Here is a 22,113-nt window from a genome sequence, read left to right as displayed (position 1 = left end):
CCTGTAAAGCTCCATTCAGATGTCCGCATGATTTTTACGGATGCACTGATAGATGGATCCGATCCGCAAAACGCATCCGGACGTCTGAATGAAGCCTTACAGGGGCATGATCAATGACTGTGGTGATCACCCCATATAGACTCCCTGATCACCCCCCTGTCATTGATTACCCCCCTGTAAAGCTCCATTCAGATGTCCGCATGATTTTTACGGATGCACTGATAGATGGATCGGATCCGCAAAACGCATCCGGACGTCTGAATGAAGCCTTACAGGGGCGTGATCAATGACTGTGGTGATCACCCCATATAGACTCCCTGATCACCCCCCTGTCATTGATCAACCCCCCTGTCATTGATCAACCCCCCTGTCATTGATCACCCCCCCTGTCATTGATCACCCCCCTGTCATTGATCACCCCCCCCCCCCCCTCTGTAAGGCTCCATTCAGATATTTTTTTGGCCCAAGTTAGCAGAATTTTTTTTTTTTTTTCTTACAAAGTCACATATTCCACTAACTTGTGTCAAAAAATAAAATCTCACATGAACTCACCATACCCCTCACGGAATCCAAATGCGTAAAATTTTTTAGACATTTATATTCCAGACTTCTTCTCACGCTTTAGGGCCCCTAGAATGCCAGGGCAGTATAAATACCCCACATGTGACCCCATTTCGGAAAGAAGACACCCCCAGGTATTCCGTGAGGGGCATATTGAGTCCATGAAAGATTGAATTTTTTGTCCCAAGTTAGCGGAACGGGAGACTTTGTGAGAAAAAAATTAAAAATATCAATTTCCGCTAACTTGTGCCAAAAAAAAAAAATTTCTATGAACTCGCCATGCCCCTCATTGAATACCTTGGGGTGTCTTCTTTCCAAAATGGGGTCACATGTGGGGTATTTATACTGCTCTGGCATTCTAGGGGCCCCAAAGCGTGAGAAGAAGTCTGGTATCCAAATGTCTAAAAATGCCCTCCTAAAAGGAATTTGGGCACCTTTGCGCATCTAGGCTGCAAAAAAGTGTCACACATCTGGTATCGCCGTACTCAGGAGAAGTTGGGGAATGTGTTTTGGGGTGTTATTTTACATATACCCATGCTGGGTGAGAGAAATATCTTGGTCAAATGCCAACTTTGTATAAAAAAATGGGAAAAGTTGTCTTTTGCCAAGATATTTCTCTCACCCAGCATGGGTATATGTAAAATGACACCCCAAAACACATTCCCCAACTTCTCCTGAATACGGCGATACCACATGTGTGACACTTTTTTGCAGCCTAGGTGGGCAAAGGGGCCCATATTCCAAAGAGCACCTTTAGGATTTCACAGGTCATTTACCTACTTACCACACATTAGGGCCCCTGGAAAATGCCAGGGCAGTATAACTACCCCACAAGTGACCCCATTTTGGAAAGAAGACACCCCAAGGTATTCCGTGAGGGGCATGGCGAGTTCCAAGAATTTTTTATTTTTTGTCACAAGTTAGTGGAAAATGCTTATTTTTTTTTTTTTTTTTTTTTCATACAAAGTCTCATATTCCACTAACTTGTGACAAAAAATAAAAAGTTCCATGAACTCACTATGCCCATCAGCGAATACCTTGGGGTCTCTTCTTTCCAAAATGGGGTCACTTGTGGGGTAGTTATACTGCCCTGGCATTCTAGGGGCCCAAATGTGTGGTAAGGAGTTTGAAATCAAATTCTGTAAAAAATGACCTGTGAAATCCGAAAGGTGCTCTTTTGAATATGGGCCCCTTTGCCCACCTAGGCTGCAAAAAAGTGTCACACATCTGGTATCTCCGTAATCGGGAGAAGTTGGGGAATGTGTTTTGGGGTGTCATTTTACATATACCCATGCTGGGTGAGAGAAATATCTTGGCAAAAGACAACTTTTCCCATTTTTTTATACAAAGTTGGCATTTGACCAAGATATTTATCTCACCCAGCATGGGTATATGTAAAAAGACACCCCAAAACACATTCCTCAACTTCTCCTGAATACAGAGATACCAGATGTGTGACACTTTTTTGCAGCCTAGGTGGGCAAAGGGGCCCACATTCCAAAGAGCACCTTTCGGATTTCACAGGTCATTTACCTACTTACCACACATTTGGGCCCCTAGAATGCCAGGGCAGTATAACTACCCCACAAGTGACCCCATTTTGGAAAGAAGAGACCCCAAGGTATTCGCTGATGGGCATAGTGAGTTCATGGAAGTTTTTATTTTTTGTCACAAGTTTGTGGAATATGAGACTTTGTATGAAAAAAAAAATAAAAAAAAAAATCATCATTTTCCACTAACTTGTGACAAAAAATAAAAAATTCTAGGAACTCGCCATGCCCCTCACGGAATACCTTGGGGTGTCTTCTTTCCAAAATGGGGTCACTTGTGGGGTAGTTATACTGCCCTGGTATTCTAGGGGCCCAAATGTGTGGTAAGGAGTTTGAAATCAAATTCAGGAAAAAATGAGGAGTGAAATCCGAAAGGTGCTCTTTGGAATATGGGCCCCTTTGCCCACCTAGGCTGCAAAAAAGTGTCACACATCTGGTATCTCCGTAATCGGGAGAAGTTGGGGAATGTGTTTTGGGGTGTCATTTTACATATACCCATGCTGGGTGAGAGAAATATCTTGGCAAAAGACAACTTTTCCCATTTTTTTATACAAAGTTGTCATTTGACCAAGATATTTCTCTCACCCAGCATGGGTATATGTAAAAAGACACCCCAAAACACATTCCCCACCTTCTCCTGAGTACGGAGATACCAGATGTGTGACACTTTTTTGCAGCCTAGGTAGGCAAAGGGGCCCATATTCCAAAGAGCACCTTTCGGATTTCACAGGTCATTTTTTACAGAATTTGATTTCAAACTCCTTACCACACATTTGGGCCCCTAGAATGCCAGGGCAGTATAACTACCCCACAAGTGACCCCATTTTGGAAAGAAGAGACCCCAAGGTATTCGCTGATGGGCATAGTGAGTTCATAGAACTTTTTATTTTTTGTCACAAGTTAGTGGAATATGAGACTTTGTAAGAAAAAAAAAAAAAAAAAAAATCATAATTTTCCGCTAACTTGTGACAAAAAATAAAAAGTTCTATGAACTCACTATGCCCATCAGCGAATACCTTAGGGTGTGTACTTTCAGAAATGGGGTCATTTGTGGGGTGTTTGTACTGTCTGGGCATTGTAGAACCTCAGGAAACATGACAGGTGCTCAGAAAGTCAGAGCTGCTTCAAAAAGCGGAAATTCACATTTTTGTACCATAGTTTGTAAACGCTATAACTTTTACCCAAACCATTTTTTTTTTACCCAAACATTTTTTTTTTATCAAAGACATGTAGAACTATAAATTTAGAGCAAAATTTCTATATGGATGTCGTTTTTTTTGCAAAATTTTACTACTGAAAGTGAAAAATGTCATTTTTTTGCAAAAAAATCGTTAAATTTCGATTAATAACAAAAAAAGTAAAAATGTCAGCAGCAATGAAATACCACCAAATGAAAGCTCTATTAGTGAGAAGAAAAGGAGGTAAAATTCATTTGGGTGGTAAGTTGCATGACCGAGCAATAAACGGTGAAAGTAGTGTAGGTCAGAAGTGTAAAAAGTGGCCTGGTCTTTCAGGGTGTTTAAGCACTGGGGGCTGAGGTGGTTAAACACTCTCCACTACACCCCTACATCGCCAACCAATGCTCTTCCCACTTAACCCAGTTTACCACTGTCACAGAAGCACAGAAGAAAAGCTTTCCAACTTAGTCTTCAAGTCATAACTCACCACCTGTGCCCTTGACCCAATCCCATCCCACCTCATCCCTAACCTCACCAGTATAGTTATCCCTGCCCTAATCCACCTCATCAACCTATATCGCTAACCACTGGTGTCTTCTCTTCCTCTTTTAAACATGCAACCATCACACCAAAACTCAAGAAGCCTTCCCTGAACCCATCCTCTTTATCCAGCTGTCGTCCAATTTCACTGCTCCCATTAGCATCTCACCTTTCATCCCACTAGATTTGTTTATCAGCTGCAATCCGGCTTCAGACCCAATCACTGCACTGAAACTCCCCTAACCAAAGTCTCCAACTGAAGAAAATAAACTGTCAGATGTAATGCAGAATGTAAAAGTAAATTCCCCATTAAAAGTGCCTTGTCTGACCCAGGAAGAAGTACAGCAGCGTCTTAAAAAAGTGAGATAAATAAGATACTTTTTATGCAAGGCAAACACCCAGATGGCCAGATCACTGAAGTGGAAGGTATCCCAATACTAAAGTCAGCAATAACATACCTGGGGATCAAAGTAGGAAGTACTTAAGGAATCAATATATACGTAGGCTGAACTACGACCCATTAATCACAAAAATTCTAAAAGGATTGAAATAATGGCATGACTTGCCGCTATCATTGATAGGTAGAAACCATCTACTTAAAATGATGTCCATGTCTAAACTGTTATACCCTTTACAGACCATTCCTTTGTTATTAAAACACTTTGACGTACAAAAATTGAATAGGGCCTTTAAGATGTTTTTATGGCATGGAAAAGACCCAGAATTCCGAAAAAAATATTAATGAATGCCAAAGAAAACTGAGGAATAGCATTCCCAGATATCAGAGGCTACAATTTAGCGTGTATGGCTAGGCATATTGCAGACTGGATTAATGGGACGGGACACCACTCGGCCCTATCACTGGAAAGAGAATTTTGTGCTCCCTGGACGTTGGTGGCGCTGTTACATGCTAGACTAAGTAATATCCCAGTTTGGATTAAACAATCCATACTCATTAAAGATACTATAGCCACCTGGAGAATACTGCGAAAAAGATATTGGTTCATTTTGGATATCTAAGCATCTCCCGCTATGGAACAACCCGGAGTTTAAACAAAGACAAACAAACAGTTTATTCTCAGAGTGGAAAGCTAAAGGGATTACTCTGGTAAAACATTTACTACACGATAACGAGCTCAGATGGCTTAAAGAGAAAGAATTGATAGATAAATATACTTTGCATCCATTTCAAACTATTCAATTTGCTCAGGTGAAAGTAGCTATTATATCAAACCTGGTAATGGTGCAGAAGGAAATGACTCAAAACATACTAGATCAAATCCTGAAACTGGGAGGCGGAAAGGTTACAGTGTTGTCTATCTATTAAAAAATTAGAAAAGCAGACTTTCAGAGAGAGAAGGCAGGGCACTTTGAAAGTTGGTAAGAGCAATTAGGAATTGATCACATCACTCCATTGATGAGGCAAGAGTGGTTAAAAGTAAGAAGGCATACACAACTAAGAAAAATACACAGAGCCATATACGGTTTTAACCAGCTCCCGACCGCCTAACGCAGGGATGCGTCCTGCGGGCGGCCGGGTTATTCCTCCTGGACGCAACGGCGCGTCCTCTCGCGAGACGCGCAAAAGTTTCAGAAGGAGTTGGTCATCACCAGCCTGCCAGCCAATGATCAACGCTGGCAGGTTGGTGACTTTTAAATAAACGAACCAAAAGCCATATAACACATTATATTTATAAATATAATGTGTTAAATGGCTTCTGTGTACTCTGCTGGGTCCTTTTCGTCGGTTAGTCCCAGCAGAGAGCACAGATCACAGTGAGTACACCAAACACAACATATTTAGCCCCAGATCACCCCCCCCCCATCACCCCAATTAACCCCTTGATCACCTCTGTCAATCACTAGTGAAAGGGAAAAAAGTGATCAGTGTAAACTGTCACTTTTTTTCCCCCACTAGTATTGACTGTTAGGTTTAGGTTAGTTTAGGCCCCATTTGGTAGGTAGGTAGCTTCAGTTAGCGCTCAGCCCACCGCACCGCAGTCACTGATTCGCTGATTAGCGTATTGCTAATCAGCATTGGTACTTTATAGTATCTGTAAGTGATCAGAACTAATCACAGTCAGATCTATAATAGTATTAGTGTCACCTTAGCTCGCCCTCCACCCAAAACGCAGTGTTTGCCCGATCAGGCCTGATTTTTTCATCCACATTGATCGATGCGAATGAAGAAATCTGTGCCGTTCATTTTTTCTTTCAGCCTAGAGGCTGAACGAAAAAAATCTCATTACCCGTATGCTCAATATAAGGAGTATAGCAGGAACTCCTAATGCTGGCCATACATGTAATGATTGCGGAGACCCTCAAATGCCAGGGCAGTACAAACACCCCACAAATGACCCCATTTTGGAAAGAAGACACCTCAAGGTATTCGCTGAGGGGCATATTGAGTCCATGAAAGTTAGCGGAAAGGGAGACTTTGTAAGAAAAAAAAATAATGTGGTATCGCTGTACTCAGGAGAAGTAGGGAAATGTGTTTTGGGTTGTATTTTTACATATACCATACTGTGTGTGAGAAATATCTCTGTAAAATGACAACTTTGTATAAAAAAAATGGGAAAAGTTGTCTTTTACAGAGATATTTATCTCACCCAGCATGGGTATATGTAAAAATACACCCCAAAACACATTGCCCCACTTCTTCTGAGTACGGCGATACCACATGTGTGACACTTTTTTGCAGCCTAGGTGCGCAAAAGGGCCCAAATTCCAATGAGTACTTTTAGGATTTCACAGGGCATTTTTATGCATTTGGATTCCAAACTACTTCTCACACTTTAGGGCCCCTAAAATGCAAGGGCAGTATAAATACCCCACAAGTGACCCCATTTTAGAAAGAAGACACCCCAAGGTATTCCGTGAGGGGTATGGTGAGTTCATGTAAAATTTGATTTTTTGTCACAAGTTAGTGGAATATGAGACTTTGTAAGAAAAAAATAATAATAATCATTTTCCGCTAACTTGTGACATAAAATAAAAACTTCCATGAACTCACTATGCCCATCAGCGAATAGCTTAGGGTGTCTACTTTCCGAAATGGGGTAATTTGTGGGGTGTTTCTACTGTCTGGGCATTGTAGAACCTCAGGAAACATGACAGGTGCTCAGAAAGTCAAAGTGCGTAAATTCACATTTTTGCACCATAGATTGTAAACGCTATAACTTTTACCCAAACCAATAAATATACACTTATTGCATTTTTTTTTAAATCAAAGACATGTAGAACAATAAATTTAGAGAAAAATTTATATAGAAATGTCATTTTATTTGAAACATTTTACAACAGAAAGTGAAAAATGTCATTTTTTTGCAAAAATTTCGGTCAATTTTGATTAATATAAAAATTTTTAAAAATGTCAGCAGCAATGAAATACCACCAAATGAAAGCTCTATTAGTGAGAAGAGAAGGAGGTAAAATTCATTTGGGTGGTAAGTTGTATGTCCGAGCAATAAACCGTGAAATTAGTGTAGTGCAGAATTGTAAAAAGTCGTCTGGTCATTAAGGGGGTTTAAGCTAGGGGAGCTGAGGTGGTTAATATACCTCCACACCCAAATAAACCAGACAGAATAACAAACTGTCCTAAATGCAGCCAGGGATACACTGATCTGTATCATAAACTGTAGGAGTGTATGGAAAGTAAGAGGCTCTGGAAGGATGTAGAAAAGGTGGTCAGGGCTATATGGGGAAGGAGAGTAGAAGTTACACCACATTTATATTTATTACATTTTGAAGAGGTAGGCAGTAATAGAAGATCTCTTCCTAGCCTATTTCATTCGATCTGTATGGTAGTCAAAAGAAGTACAGGGTGGGCCATTTATATGGATACACCTTAATAAAATGGGAATGGTTGGTGATATTAACTTCCTGTTTGTGGCACATTAGTATATGTGAGGGGGAAACTTTTCAAGATGGGTGGTGACCATGGCGGCCATTTTGAAGTTGGCCATTTTGAATCCAACTTTTGTTTTTTCAATAGGAAGAGGGTCATGTGACACATCAAACTTATTGGGAATTTCACAAGAAAAACAATGGTGTGCTTGGTTTTAACGTAACTTTTTTCTTTCATGAGTTATTTACAAGTTTCTCTTTGTTTACAGCCATTGACATGTCGCCGAGGTTAACACGTGAGGAGCGGATAGAAATTTCGTTGATGTCTGGTGAACGCAGTAACCGGGTCATTGCAGCAGATTTCAATGCAAGACACCCTACGAGACCACCCATCTCCTATGCTACAGTTAGCAAACTGCTTGCTAAGTTTCGTGAAACTGATTCAGTGTTGGATTTGCCAAAATGTGGATGCATGAAATCTGTCCCTAATGAAGAAACATCAGTGGCTGTCCTAGCTTCATTCAGCAAGAGCCCACAGCGTAGCACTCGCCGCATGTCACTGGAGAATGGCATTAGTCGAACATACCTTCGGCGGATATTAGCTAGTGATGAGCGGCAGGGGTCATATTCGAATTTGCGATATTTCGCGAATATTTTGTAGAATATTCGTAGAATATTTGCAAATTCAAAAATTCGCGTTTTTTTTTTTTTACTCGAAAAATCGGAAAGGTAATGATTGTGTAATATGCAAATTTTCGGAATTCGTATTTTTTATTGCGAATTTTTCAATTTACAACTATTAGACAAAGAAGATTTATATTAGCTAAATTGCTCTATTCGATTTTTTTTTTCGAATATTCTCTATATTGCTATAACTTAGTTTTTTCGAATATTTGTAATATTCTAAAACAAGAATATATAGCAATATAGCGAATATTAAAAAAAAACTAATATAGAGCAAAATTCGCAAACACTACTACTCCTAAAGTCAAGTATATTGCAGCCTTCTTATTGGCCCACAAGCTAGAAGCAGTGAGGGATCATGTGTATTGATTAAAAAAAAATATATAAATCGAAAAAAAAAAAATTAAAAAATAAATTCGAATATTCGAAATTACGAATATATATAACTATATTCGAAATATTCGCAAATAAAAATTCGAAATTCGAATATTCGTGATCAACACTAATATTAGCTACTCACAAATGGCACCCTTACAAACTCCAGCTACTGCAGCATCTCAACGAGGATGACCCAGATCGGCGCACTGAATTTGCAGAATGGGCAAAACAAAAATTGGACCCTCAGTTTACACAGAAGATTTTGTTCAGTGATGAGGCAAACTTTTATGTGAATGGTGAAGTTAACAAACAAAACCACCGCTATTGTTCTGACACTAACCCACATTGGATAGATCCCCCCAAGACTGTTGGAACAAAAAAATTGATGGTATGGTGTGGTATATGGGGTACAAAGATAGTAGGGCCATTCTTCATCAATGGAAACCTCAAGGCCACTGGATATGCGAAATTGCTACATGATGATGTGTTTCCCTCTTTATGCACTGAAGCTGTCACGTTTCCTGAGTTTTTCCAGCAAGATGGTGCACCAGCACATTATGGGTGTCAGGTCCGAGCATTCCTAGATGAACAGTTTCCTGGAAAGTGGATTGGTCGTCGTGGGCCATTTGAATGGCCCCCAAGGTCTCCCGATCTAAACCCCTTAGACTTTTATCTTTGGGGTCATCTGAAAGCAATTGTCTATGCTGTGAAGATACGAGATGTGCAGCACCTGAAACTACGGATACTGGAAGCCTGTGCTAGCATTTCTCCTGCGGTGTTGCTATCAGTGTGTGAAGAGTGGGAGAAGAGGGTTGCATTGACAATCCAACACAATGGGCAGCACATTGAACACATTTTATAAGTGGTCAGAAACTTGTTAATAACTCATGAAAGAATAAAGTTACGTTAAAACCAAGCACACCATTGTTTTTATTGTGAAATTCCCAATAAATTTGATGTGTCACATGACCCTCTTCCTATTGAAAAAACAAAAGTTGGATTCAAAATGGCCGACTTCAAAATGGCCATGGTCACCACCCATCTTGAAAAGTTTCCCCCCTCACATATACTAATGTGCCACAAACAGGAAGTTAATATCACCAACCATTCCCATTTTATTAAGGTGTATCCATATAAATGGCCCACCCTATATATTACAAAGGTGGCTACTAGAGGATAGACCCACAATACAAAACGTTCTAGAGGATTTAAAAAAAAAAAATTCTATCTGGAACATTTAGATCCAAATAATTAAAGGACAGACAAACAAAAAAGCTTTTTAAAAAATGGAAGGGCTTTATTCTCACATACATGTCTGACACTGAAATACAAAACATAATGCAAACTTTTTCATACACTTTTAATGGTACTTGATTGAGCAAATGAGAGGTAGACTGTTGATATGTAACATGAATATATAGTCAGTATGACATAATATCGAAACTAAATATAGCTCAACTGATGTGCTGGGTGACACCCGAATTTCATGTGTTTGTTGGAGAAATTACAGTTTTCTTGTATTCGATACCATATATACTTTGTTTATTAATGTAAGTTCTGATGCTCGCGTCTGCGTAAAAACAGAGCCCATAAACTATAGGCAGGTAAGTTTAACCTCCGTTGTGGGTAAACTGTTTGAAGGTTTTCTAAGAGATGGTATCTTGGAGTACCTCAATGAAAATAAGCAAATAACGCCATATCAGCATGGCTTCATGAGGGATCGGTCATGTCAAACTAATTTAATCAGTTTCTATGAGGAGGTAAGTTCTAGACTTGACAGCGGCGAATCAATGGATGTCGTATATCTGGACTTCTCCAAAGCATTCGACACTGTACAACATAAAAGGTTAGTATATAAAATGAGAATGCTCGGACTGGGAGAAAATGTCTGTATGTGGGTAAGTAACTAGCTCAGTAATAGAAAACAGAGAGTGGTTATTAATGGTACACACTTAGATTGGGTCACTGTGACTAGTGGAGTACCTCAAGGGTTAGTACTGGGCCCTATCCTCTTCAATATATTTAATAAAGGCTTGCACAGTAAAATATCAATTTTTGCAGATGACACTAAACTGTGTAAAGTAATTGACACGGAAGAGGACAATATACTGCTACAGATGGATCTGGATAGATTGGAGGCTTGGGAAGAGTAGTGGCAGATGAGGTTTAAAACGGACAAATGTAAGGTTATGCACATGGGTAGGAATAATACAACTCACCCGCACATACTAAATGGTAAAACACTGGGTAACACTGACATGGAAAAGGACCTAGGAATTTTAGTGAACAGCAAACTAAGAAGTAAAAACCAGTGTCAGGCAGCTGCTGCCAAGGCCAATAAGATAATGGGTTGCATCAAAAGGGGCATAGATGCCCGTGATGAGAACATAATCCTACCACATTACAAATCACTGGTCAGACCACACATGGAGTACTGTGTACAGTTCTGGTCTCCTGTGAACAAGGCAGACATAGCAGAGCTGGAGAGGGTTCAGAGGAGGGCAACTAAAGCAATAACTGGAATGATGGAACTATAGTACCCTGAAAGATTATCAAAATTAGTGTTATCCACTTTAGAAAAAAGACGACTGAAGGGAGATCTAATTACTATGTATAAATATATCAGGGGTCAGTACAGAGATCTCTCCCATCATCTATTTATCCCCAGGACTGTGACTGTGACAAGGGGACATCCTCTGCGCCTGGAGGAAAGAAGGTTTGTACACAAACATAGAAGAGGATTCTTTACGTTAAGAGCAGTGAGACTATGGAACTCTCTGCCTGAGGAGGTGGTGATGGTGAGTTCACTAAAAGAATTCAAGAGGGGCCTGGATGTATTTCTGGAGTGTAATAATATTACAGGCTATAGCTACTAGAGAGGAGTCGTTGATCCAGGGAGTTATCTGATTGCCTGAATGGAGTCGGGAAGGAATTTTTTTCCCCTTAAGTGGGGAAAATTCGCTTTTACCTCACAAGTTTTTTTTTTTGCATTCCTCTGGATCAACTTGCAGGATAACAGCCCGAACTGGATGGACAAATTTATTTTTTCGGCCTGATATACTATGTTACTATGATCTACTAGCTGCCAAATATAAATGTCACTACTCTGTACTTCTCCTTCTTGACCTTTCCTCTGTCTTTGATACTGTTGACCACTCTCTCTTCCTACAAATCCCCTTATCCCCCAACATTTAAGACTTAGCCCTCTCCTGGATCTCCTCGTACCTCACCAACAGAACCTTCAGCATTTTCCATTGATACACTTCTTCCTCGACATGCCCCCTCTCTGTTTGTGTCCCTCAAGGCTCTGTCCTGGCTCCCCTACTTTTCTCCATTTATACATTCGGCCTGGGACTGCTCATAGAGTCCCATGGCCTCCAATACCACCTCTATGCTTACAATACTCAAATATCAATTCACGTGTGAATTGTTATTGGAGTTATGGTTACCGCTGATAATACATAACTTTGACTACCGCAATTTAGTTGTGTGATTTTCTCCAATACTCAAATATACCTCTCTGGCCCAGAAGTCACTTCTCTGCTATTCAGAATCCCAGCATGTCTGTCGGCAATATCCTCATTCTTCTCCTCCCGCTTCCAAAAACAACACAGAGAAAACTGAATTCATTGTCTTTCCCTTAGGGTCCATTCACACGTCCGTTTTGGTGTTCCGCATCCGTTCCGATTAAAAACGGAACGTTATGCGGAACCATTCATTTTCAATGGAATCCGCAAAAAAACGGAGAGCACTCATGGTGCTCTCCGTTTCCGTGATTCCGTTCCGTTCCGTTGGTTCCGTTTTTCGGATCCTGGAAAAAAAATATACCTGTCCTACTATTTGTCCGTTTTTGCGTTCCGTCATCCCATTATAGTCAATGGATCCGTCAAAAAATCGGATGACATGCTAAAAGCATCCTTATGTCATCCAGATTTTCGGATCCGTTTACAGGAAATAAAAAAAAATAGGCCAGCCCCCTGTGCCATGTGCTTTCAGCACCAGGGAAAGCTGTATCCTGTATCCTGTCTGCTGTGCATAGTGTCTGCTTCCAGGATCCAGTGATTTTTTTAAGTAATTGCAAAAATGGCCTATGAAGTCGAGCGTCTGATAATTATGATCCAGGAGCGGCCATCCTTGTGGGATTCCCGAACGGACCAGTATCAGGACCGGGCATTAAAGGACCGCTGTTGGGAGGAGATAGCGACCGAATTGATGTCTGCAGCCTGGGAGTCAGCTAATATTGCCAAGCGTGACAAAATTAGTGAGTATATTTGGATTGTGTAATTTTGTTGTGTACAGAGTCGATATTCGGTCCGTTTTTTGCGTCCTATCTGTCCTGGAAGAGCATAGAAAGTGTACTTTTGAGTGTCAGTGATATTTGGGTGCTCATTAGAACATTTTCTATGCTGCTTCTGGACATGGACAATCACTGTGATTTGTAGTTCAGAGATGTTCAACCTGCGGACCTCTAGTTGTTGTAATACTACTACTCCCAGCATGGCCTTCAGTAGGCTGATAGCTGTGGGGTATGCGGCAATGATGGGAGTAGTAGTTTTGCAAAAGCTGGAGGAACACAGGTTGTGCATGCATGGTTTAGATTTTATTGTACAAGGCCTAGTCTTTTTTGCTTTGCAAACTTTGGTGTTTCCTTTTGTGCAATGCCACCTGCGGTTGCCTAGCAACTGTGGTTTAAACTATTTGCAAAGCCATTAACTCCTTCATATTGCATAGATCTTTTTAGTTTTTTGCAAAAAATGTAAGGTTAATATAGTCACTTTTCTGGATTTATATAGAACATGCAGCTATCCCGCAGATGGAAAACTACTACTCCCAGCATGGCCTTCGGTAGGCTGATAGCTGTGGGCTATGCGGCAATGATGGGAGTAGTAGGTTCTTACCATCAGGATAGCCACAGGCTGGACATATGTAGTGTAGGCGCTGATAGGGTCATATGGATTTTGTTATTTATTGTGATGGCTCATGGATGCATTTGTCCAAAATTGGTTTTTAATTGATTGTGTTAGCTGCAAGGATTATGCTAGTTTCTTTTTTTAAAAATAATAATTATTTTTGTTTGTTTTTTTAAAAACAGTAAAAGACTTAAAAAAACGCTGGTACTCATGCCGGGACCAGTACCGCCGCGAACAAAACTTGAAAGCACGTAGTGGCGATGGATCTTTAAAAAAAAAACCATATCTGTATACTCGGCAGCTGGAATTTCTAAAACCGCTTATGGAAGTAAGGAGGTAAGATTTCTAAATTTAAATTATATATCCCATGTAATCAAATTTCTGTGTGATAGCGCGGTGTCCGTGTGTGTGTACCCAGTTTGGCACTGGTCATGCATGACCGACGACCTAGACGGACATAGCGCTTCAGACTTGACTTGTTCCTACATTTTTGAATATTTTTTTTTACTTTATAGAACTGTTGATAATCTGTCTACGGAATCAACACAAAATCCGGAAGAAACAGGGAATATTTCCCAAGAGGCCTCCCAGGCACCACGTGAAGAAAGAACAGAAGAAAATTCCGAAATTCCTTCAGAGCCAATTGCTACTTCTTCACCAGAAATGAATGCTAACGTGGATACTGCTCCTGTGCAAGAGCAACCGGTTCGCCCTTCCTCAGGTAGACGACGGCGCAGACACGCGGCCGATTCTGATTTAGAAGTTCGGAACCTGATTGATTCTCGGGTTCTCCAATTTCTAAATCAGAATCGGTCAAACAGTTTAGAGGAACAGACTATAAGAAGTATGGCCTCCAGTCTTTCTCGTGTGCCTGAGGAACGGCAAACCCGTTGTCTCTCCTCACTGTGTTTATTAATAGATTTATACCAACACAGTGAACCATTCGAAATTGTCCATCGGATGGAGCTGCTGCGAGATCAGCAACAAAATATTGAAACGCCAGTTTACAGGCTAAATAGACCACAACCTCCTGTGATCCATACCCCGGGCCCCTTTTCCAGGGATTTATTTGATATTTAAATTTTTTGGTTATCCAAAAAAAAAATATTATTTCATGTTAATTTTATTACTTTAAAAAAAAATATGGTTCAAAAGTTAACTGTTAAATAAAATTTTTTATAACAATGATATTGCACATCATTTATTATGATTAACAAAAAAAAAAAAAAACACAATGGAGTGTGCTGGACCCGTGTTCCTGCATGGGATCTGTCTTTACAATCCATTTATGTAGATCAATCTGATGTTATATTTCTGCACTGGCCCCATTCACTTGTGCACAATTACATTATACAATGAATGGGGCTGGAGCAGAAAAGTAGCAGAAGAGTTGTATAGATTCTGCACGGAATTGGCCGGCTGTTCCATCAACGGAACATGCAGATTTTTCTAAGCAAAATACCATTTTATATTAATGAACTACTATTAGTGTAGGTCAATAACATAAAATAATTAATTGTTTTTCTAAAAAAAACCTCGGCGAAAAATCTGGTTTCAATTAAACAGTACATGATGGCTTGCATTGTTTAAAGGGAACCTGTCACCAGGATTTTGGGTATAGAGCAGAGGACATGGGTTGCTAGATGGCCGTTAGCACATCCGCAATATCCAGTCCCCATAGCTCTGTGTGCTTTTATTGTGTATAAAAACCGATTTGATACATATGCAAATTAACCTGAGATGAGTCAGAGCTTGAAAATATGACTCTTCTCTGGTCACGCAAGTGAGATATGACTCTTTTATGTTAATTTGCATATGTATCAAATCGGTTTTTTTACACAATAAAAGCACACAGAGCTATGGGGACTGGGTATTGCGGATGTGCTAGCGGACATCTAGCAACCCATAACCTCAGTTCTATACCCAAAATCCTGGTGACAGCTTCCCTTTAAAACTCTAGAATGCATGTACAGAATGTAGCTTACTACAAACCATAAAAAAAACATGTGCTGTCCCCTTTAAATTCTGATGTTCTATACTTACCTAGTATGCATAGAAGTTCATTCTTTGTGGATTGTGGGTCTGATTACATCATGTGTTGTTCAAATTCAGATATGAACCCAGACATATTCCATTTATAAATTAGTACATATGGGACATATTAGAGTTCAGATCTGAACCTGGACAACTTGAAATTTATGAAATGAGTCGTAATTTAAAATGAGGTATTAGAAGGTATTTTCACCAAAAATTGGGTTTTTACAAAATACCTCAGCCCGCAAGCCCACGTCAAGGGTCCTCAATCTCTTGCGAGTCCCTAATCTAAACTAACAACCGGGGATCTAACTAAACTAATATTTTTTAAATGTTGGAATAATTTTAACCAGATTCCAGCTGAAATCAACGTCTGCCACGGATGGCATCCACCTGCCACGATAATGCCCCCTCAGGGCTGCAGAAGTAGTCGGCATAGAGTTCCCGAACAGCTAGTCCAGCTGTTCCAGGTCGTCCAGGCCGGCTCAGGTCTAAACTGACAGGAGAAGTCATATTTAGGCCCAATTCTGCATCTGTGGAGGCATCATGGATCCTGGTGAAGTTGTGTAGCAGTACACAAGCCTGTATCACCAGGGTGGCATTCTCCGGATTCATCTGTATAGATGACAAGAATACTCTCCACTTACTGGACAGTATTCCAAAAGCGCACTCCACATATCGACGGGCGCGAGTCAAGCGATAGTTGAAGATGCGCTTCCTGTCATCTAGATCGCGTCTAGGGAAGGGCCGCATCATGTGGGGTGACAATGCGAATCCTTCGTCTGCCACGATCACAAATGGAGCCGGCGGACCTGCAGATCCGGGCAGTCTACTGGGCTCTGGCAGGGCAAGCTGGTTTGTCTGAAGCCGTTCACCCATTCTGGAAGAACTAAAGATGCGGGCGTCTGCAGTGCTCCCATAGGCCCCGATATCCACAATTACAAACCTGTAGTTACTGTCTGCAAGGGCCATCAGAACTACAGAAAAATATTGCTTGTAATTGAAGAACCGGGACCCTGAGTGAGGCGGCTTCTTCACACGGATATGCTTACCGTCCAGTGCCCCAATGCAGTTAGGAAACTGCGCTGATTGGTAAAATCCCTCGGCGATCCGTAGCCAATCTTCCGCCTTGGGGGTGGGCATCACCGCTTCTCTGAGACGCTGCCATATAACTTTACAGGTATGACAGACAATCCCAGAGATTGTAGAGATTCCTAGTAGAAACTCAAAGTGCAGAGAAGCAAATGAGTTACCAGTAGCAAGGAATCTGAAAGAAAAAAAAAAAAAAAAAAAATTTGTTTGCTAACAATCATTTGTAAAAATTATTATATTAGATATTAGATATATTCATTTTAATAAGAAAAATACACTTACCTCAAGGTGACTATCAACCTTTGCTCTGGAGATATACAGCGCCGCATACTTGTGTCCTGGAAACTGAGGTCAGGGTGGAGAGAGACCAGAAGATGGTCAAAAGCCTCCATGGACATACGGCAGTAAGATTTGAACTTATAGGGGTCCTGTCGCAGGTCATTAAATAATGTGTGGAATTGACCTTTCTGAAGTCTCTGAGCAATAATCGGATGGACCCAGTGTCGTCTCCTCTTTGTCCCCGGCTCTTCGTCCAACATAGCTGATTGCCGTCCGAATCGCCGAGAAATAAGCCAGTGAAGGAGTACATTATTCAAGTCTTCAGACATGACGATCGGTGAGATAACTGTCGAAAACTAAGCGAGCAAGGCAGAGATTTCTAACACAGCTCCTACTACACCAATAGCACAATAAAATGGCACCTGTTCTAGAAGATGTCCTCTGTTTTCACCACTTTTTTTTTTTTGGTACCCTAGCAACATCTTTTCCTCCTCCTCTTTTTTGTTTTGAGAAAAAAAAAAAAAAAAACGGAATCACGGAAACACGGAACGGATTCGGAAGCACTTTATTAAAAAAACGGAAGGTTGTACTGAAAAACGGATCCGCAAAAAACAGGAACGTTTATCTGGAAAGGTAAAAATACTGACGTGTGAATGCACCCTTATGTAACTTACCCCCTCTAGCTGACCTGTCCATTACAGTTAATAGCACAATGCTTTCTCCAGTCTCACAGGCCCACTGCCTGGGAATAACATTGGATTCTGCCCTGTCCTTTAAGCCACACTTACAAACCCTCACCCCCAGCTGCCGCTTTCAACTTAAGAACATCTGTTATATTTGCGCCCTCCTCACCCCTAAGTCAACTAACATACTAGTGCATGCTCTCGTCATCTCCCACCTGGACTACTGCAACATCCTCCTGTGTTACCTCCCATCCACCACTCTCGTTCTCCTCCAATCTATTCTCAACTCCACTGCCTGGTTAATCCACCTATCCACTCATTTCTCCTCTGCCTCCCCCCTCTGCCAATCCCTTCACTGGCTCCACATTGCCCAGCGAATTCAGTTTAAAATACTTACAACTACATATAAGGCCATCCACAACCTGTCCCCTCCTTATATCTCTGACCTGCTTTCTTGATACATCCCCACACATAATCTCAGATCCTCACACGACCTCCTCCTCTGTTCTCCTTTTATCTATTCTTTACACCATCGACTACAAAATTTCACCCATACCTCTCCCTTACTGTAGAACTCACTACCCCAACACATCAGACTCTCCCCCAACATCCAAACTATCAAGAGTAACCTGAAAACCCACCTATTCAGGAAAGCCTACCATCTGCAATGAGCATGCTGCCACCACACACTCACCTATTGTGTTCTCCCCTTCCCTTATAGATTGTAAGCTCTAGTGGGCAGGGTCCTCTACCCCTCTGTACTAGTTTGTTAATAGTTTCTTGTTTATTGTATTTTTATGTTTGTGTAACCCATCTGGATGTAAAGCGCAATGGAATTAATAGAATAATGAATAATAATAGTAATAATAATTAGTACTGGGGTCCTACTGGGGTCAGGGGCTATGGGGCTACATAACTATTGGGGCACTATAGGGGTCAGGAGTTGCATAACTACTGGGGTGCTATAGTGGTCATTGGCTCTATTGGGGCACTATAACTACTGGGGCACTAAAGTGGGCAATATTATTACTAGGGGCAGTATAGAGCACCTAATTTCTACTGAGGCACTATAGAAATGCCTTATTACTACTAGATGCACTATGGTGGCATTATTATTGGGAACACAATGGAGTGCACTACAACTTAGGGCCCACTTTTGGGGACAGTATTATTATTATTTGGGATATTCTAGAGAGAATTCATTACTAATGAGGGAACTCAGGTAGAAAATTATTGCCATTAGTGGGAATTTTGAATTACTAAAGCAAAGATATCTATATGGTATTGTTTTTTGGTAAGCTTAGCATTTGGGGGCATTGGGGAGCACAGTGAGCACAGTACTGAGGGTAGCATTAGGATAACACTTTTAGGGTATTAGAGTGGGGAGGATGGTAGGAAAGAGAGGAATCTAAGATGTCTGTTTGGCAAACTCTACAGAGACGAGAAGCAGCTGGAAGAAGTTGCCATGGGAGGAATGGAGAAGATGGGGAAAGAGATCTACATTAGGCACTGAGGCACTGGATGTAAGAGGTATTTGGTGCTGAATAGTCCTGCGTGTTTGGTAGTTCTCAATGTAGTATTCATCTAGCAACTAAATTATGTCTTTAGTGCTAGGACAAGTGGTGGTGGGGAAACGGTTGATTCAAGATTATGGCATTGGGGCTTGTACCTCAGATTTTTTGGGACCCTGGCAACACCCCTGGCAAGCGCTGTATTTTCTATCCATGCTGGCGGACACATCAGAGATCAGACTGTGTTTTACATAGACATTTTAGTGTAAAAATTTAATTGTTGAACAAGTTATTATATGCCTAGTTGAAAGACAATTTGCTGCAAACACTATATTGTTGTATCCGTGTTAGTGGATGCATCAGAGATCAGACCATGTACAATTTGCTGCATTCACTAAATTGTATATCCTCTCTGTATTAGCGGATGCATCAGAGAACAAACCATGTTTTTCATAGCCATTTTAGTACAATAATTTAATTGTTGAACAAGTGATATTACAAGCGTAAGCTACATAGCCAATGACTTGCTATAGTGCATCAAGCTTCAAAAATCCCATTGGATGTCGCCTTGCCAACTCGAACTGGGCTAGTTGGTCAGCAACAATGGTAATGGGGGGGGGGGGGGTGGAGACATTATAGATGCTCCCTGCATGGTGTACTTGATGAATTTATTCATATAACTCTTTCTGAAAAAGTACAGTGTGTGCTGTCCATGTTCCAGGATACTGCCTTCGTATTTGAGCTATTCTTATGCTGGAAAAAATGCCCTCCTGGACATGCAGCAATAGAACAGTCTGCCATTGCACTGCTTGATCCATGACATTCCAACTCCCTGGAATTCCACTTTGCAGATCATAGAGCATCTGCATGAGCAGCATAAGGCCATAAATGATTTTGTCATGCATCAGACCACCTCATCAGGGAGCATCTGAAGTTTTGAGGTATGGCTGTGGCAGCTTATCAGAGACACGTGTCACATAGTTAGGCCATTTGAGGAGGCCACTAGATTTGTCATAAGGGATAATTGTGGCATCACCGCCCTTGCCCCCTGATATTTATTTTTTGGAGCAGACTCTCACGCTGATGCAACAAGAGATGGTGGAAGAATAAAAGCTTACTTATTTTGCTTGCTGCCCTGTAGCTGTTCATTCCCTATAGCCACTACTATTAACACTACACATCTTCTACTACTACCACTACCACTAATACTACTATTACTACTACTACTAATACTACTAACACCAATAGACAGCCAATCTACTGCCTTGTATGTTCCATGCTACGCTGCTATCTTTAATATCCTACCCTTTCCACATCCACACTGCACTGCTGCTCCCAGTTAAATGGCAGAATTCTTCTAGGCTCATTCATGAGCAACTTTTTCCTCTGACAATGAACACTTGTGCATGTCGTATGGGCAAGCATTCTGACCTCGTCCATTAACGCCATCAAACATGAGTCTACACATAGCTATGTATGTCATTGTTAATCACACATGCATTACTATTGCTGTCATTGCTATCATCCTGGAGCTATATTTTTTATTTTTCTGTTGACATATGAGGGCTTGTTTTTTGTGGGATAAGTTGTATTTTTTAATACCACCATTTAATATTTCATAGAATGTAGTGGGAAGTGGGAAAAACATGCACTTATGCCACACTTTTTAATGGGTTTTGTCCCTATGGTGCTCTGTATGTGGAAAAACGAACCTATGCCCTTTACTCTCTTCCCTGTGCCCTTCACTCAGTATGATTACAATGATAACACATGTGTAGGTTTTTTGTGTTTTAATACTGAAAAAGTAATAAAAACATATATTTTAAATATTAAATAAAAAAATTTAATCACCATATTCTGACCACATAACTTTTTTATAGTTATGTCTACTGAGCTGTGTGGGGGCTCAGTTTTTGCAGGATGATCTGTAGTTTTTATTGATACCATTTTGGAGTGTGTGACTTTCTAATCATATTTTATTTAATGTTTGGGGGTAAAAGAAGTGATGAAAAAAATGTTGAATCGGCCATTTTGAGATATATATTTTTTTCCATAATGCCATTCGCCGTTTGGGATAAGATTTTTATATTTTAATAGTACAGACACATGCTGGCTAACATAGGAACTGCAGCTATAATACGCTGGATCTCTTCAGAGAGACTCAGCATATTAGCATTATTGACCGGCATTCCCAATCGCCGCATTTAACCCAGAAGCGCATCCGGGTTTTTTGCTATTTATTGACCATAGCATCTATATGCTTAAATGCCAGCGATCGGAATCATTGCCAGTCACATACATTAGTCATGTTTTAAACAGCAGAGACCCACCGGCTTAGACGCCCGCTGCACACGCTAGCCGGCACCATGTTTAAAAAACCTCCTAGCATTGTACATGTACAACGCTGGGAGTCAAAGGGTTAAAACATCATTTTTCTAAGCAACTATGGCATATATGAACATGGGACCAAAAAAGATGCCTTCAGCTGCCAAGCTCACTTCCAATAGGTCAGCCAGTTACATAGGTACAAATCTGCTGACAAATGCCTTTTAAGGAAAGCCTACAATAAACTCTTATACCCCTATACTAACATCTGAGTACTTTAAGCCCTTGCCAACTTCTCATTTCTCCTTCCAGAATCCTCTCCCTCCTCTGTACCAGTCTGTCACTCAGTAAGCTCATGTTTACTGTGCTTTTTACTGTACTATATTGTATTTGCAATCCTTTTCATATATCATTCACTTTGTTGCTACTGTAAATGCTACATATTTTCTGCACTCAGTTCTTCTCTATGTCACATGTAAAAAAAGAAAAAAAAAAGTAGAATATATAGGAAATTAAATATCAAAGGACTGTATGATATTCCT

Source organism: Bufo bufo, chromosome 3, assembly GCF_905171765.1.
Source record: "Bufo bufo chromosome 3, aBufBuf1.1, whole genome shotgun sequence".
In the NCBI taxonomy this organism is placed as follows: Eukaryota; Metazoa; Chordata; class Amphibia; order Anura; family Bufonidae; genus Bufo; species Bufo bufo.
The sequence above is the reverse complement of the archived record's forward strand: the minus strand, read 5'-3'. Positions refer to the sequence as shown.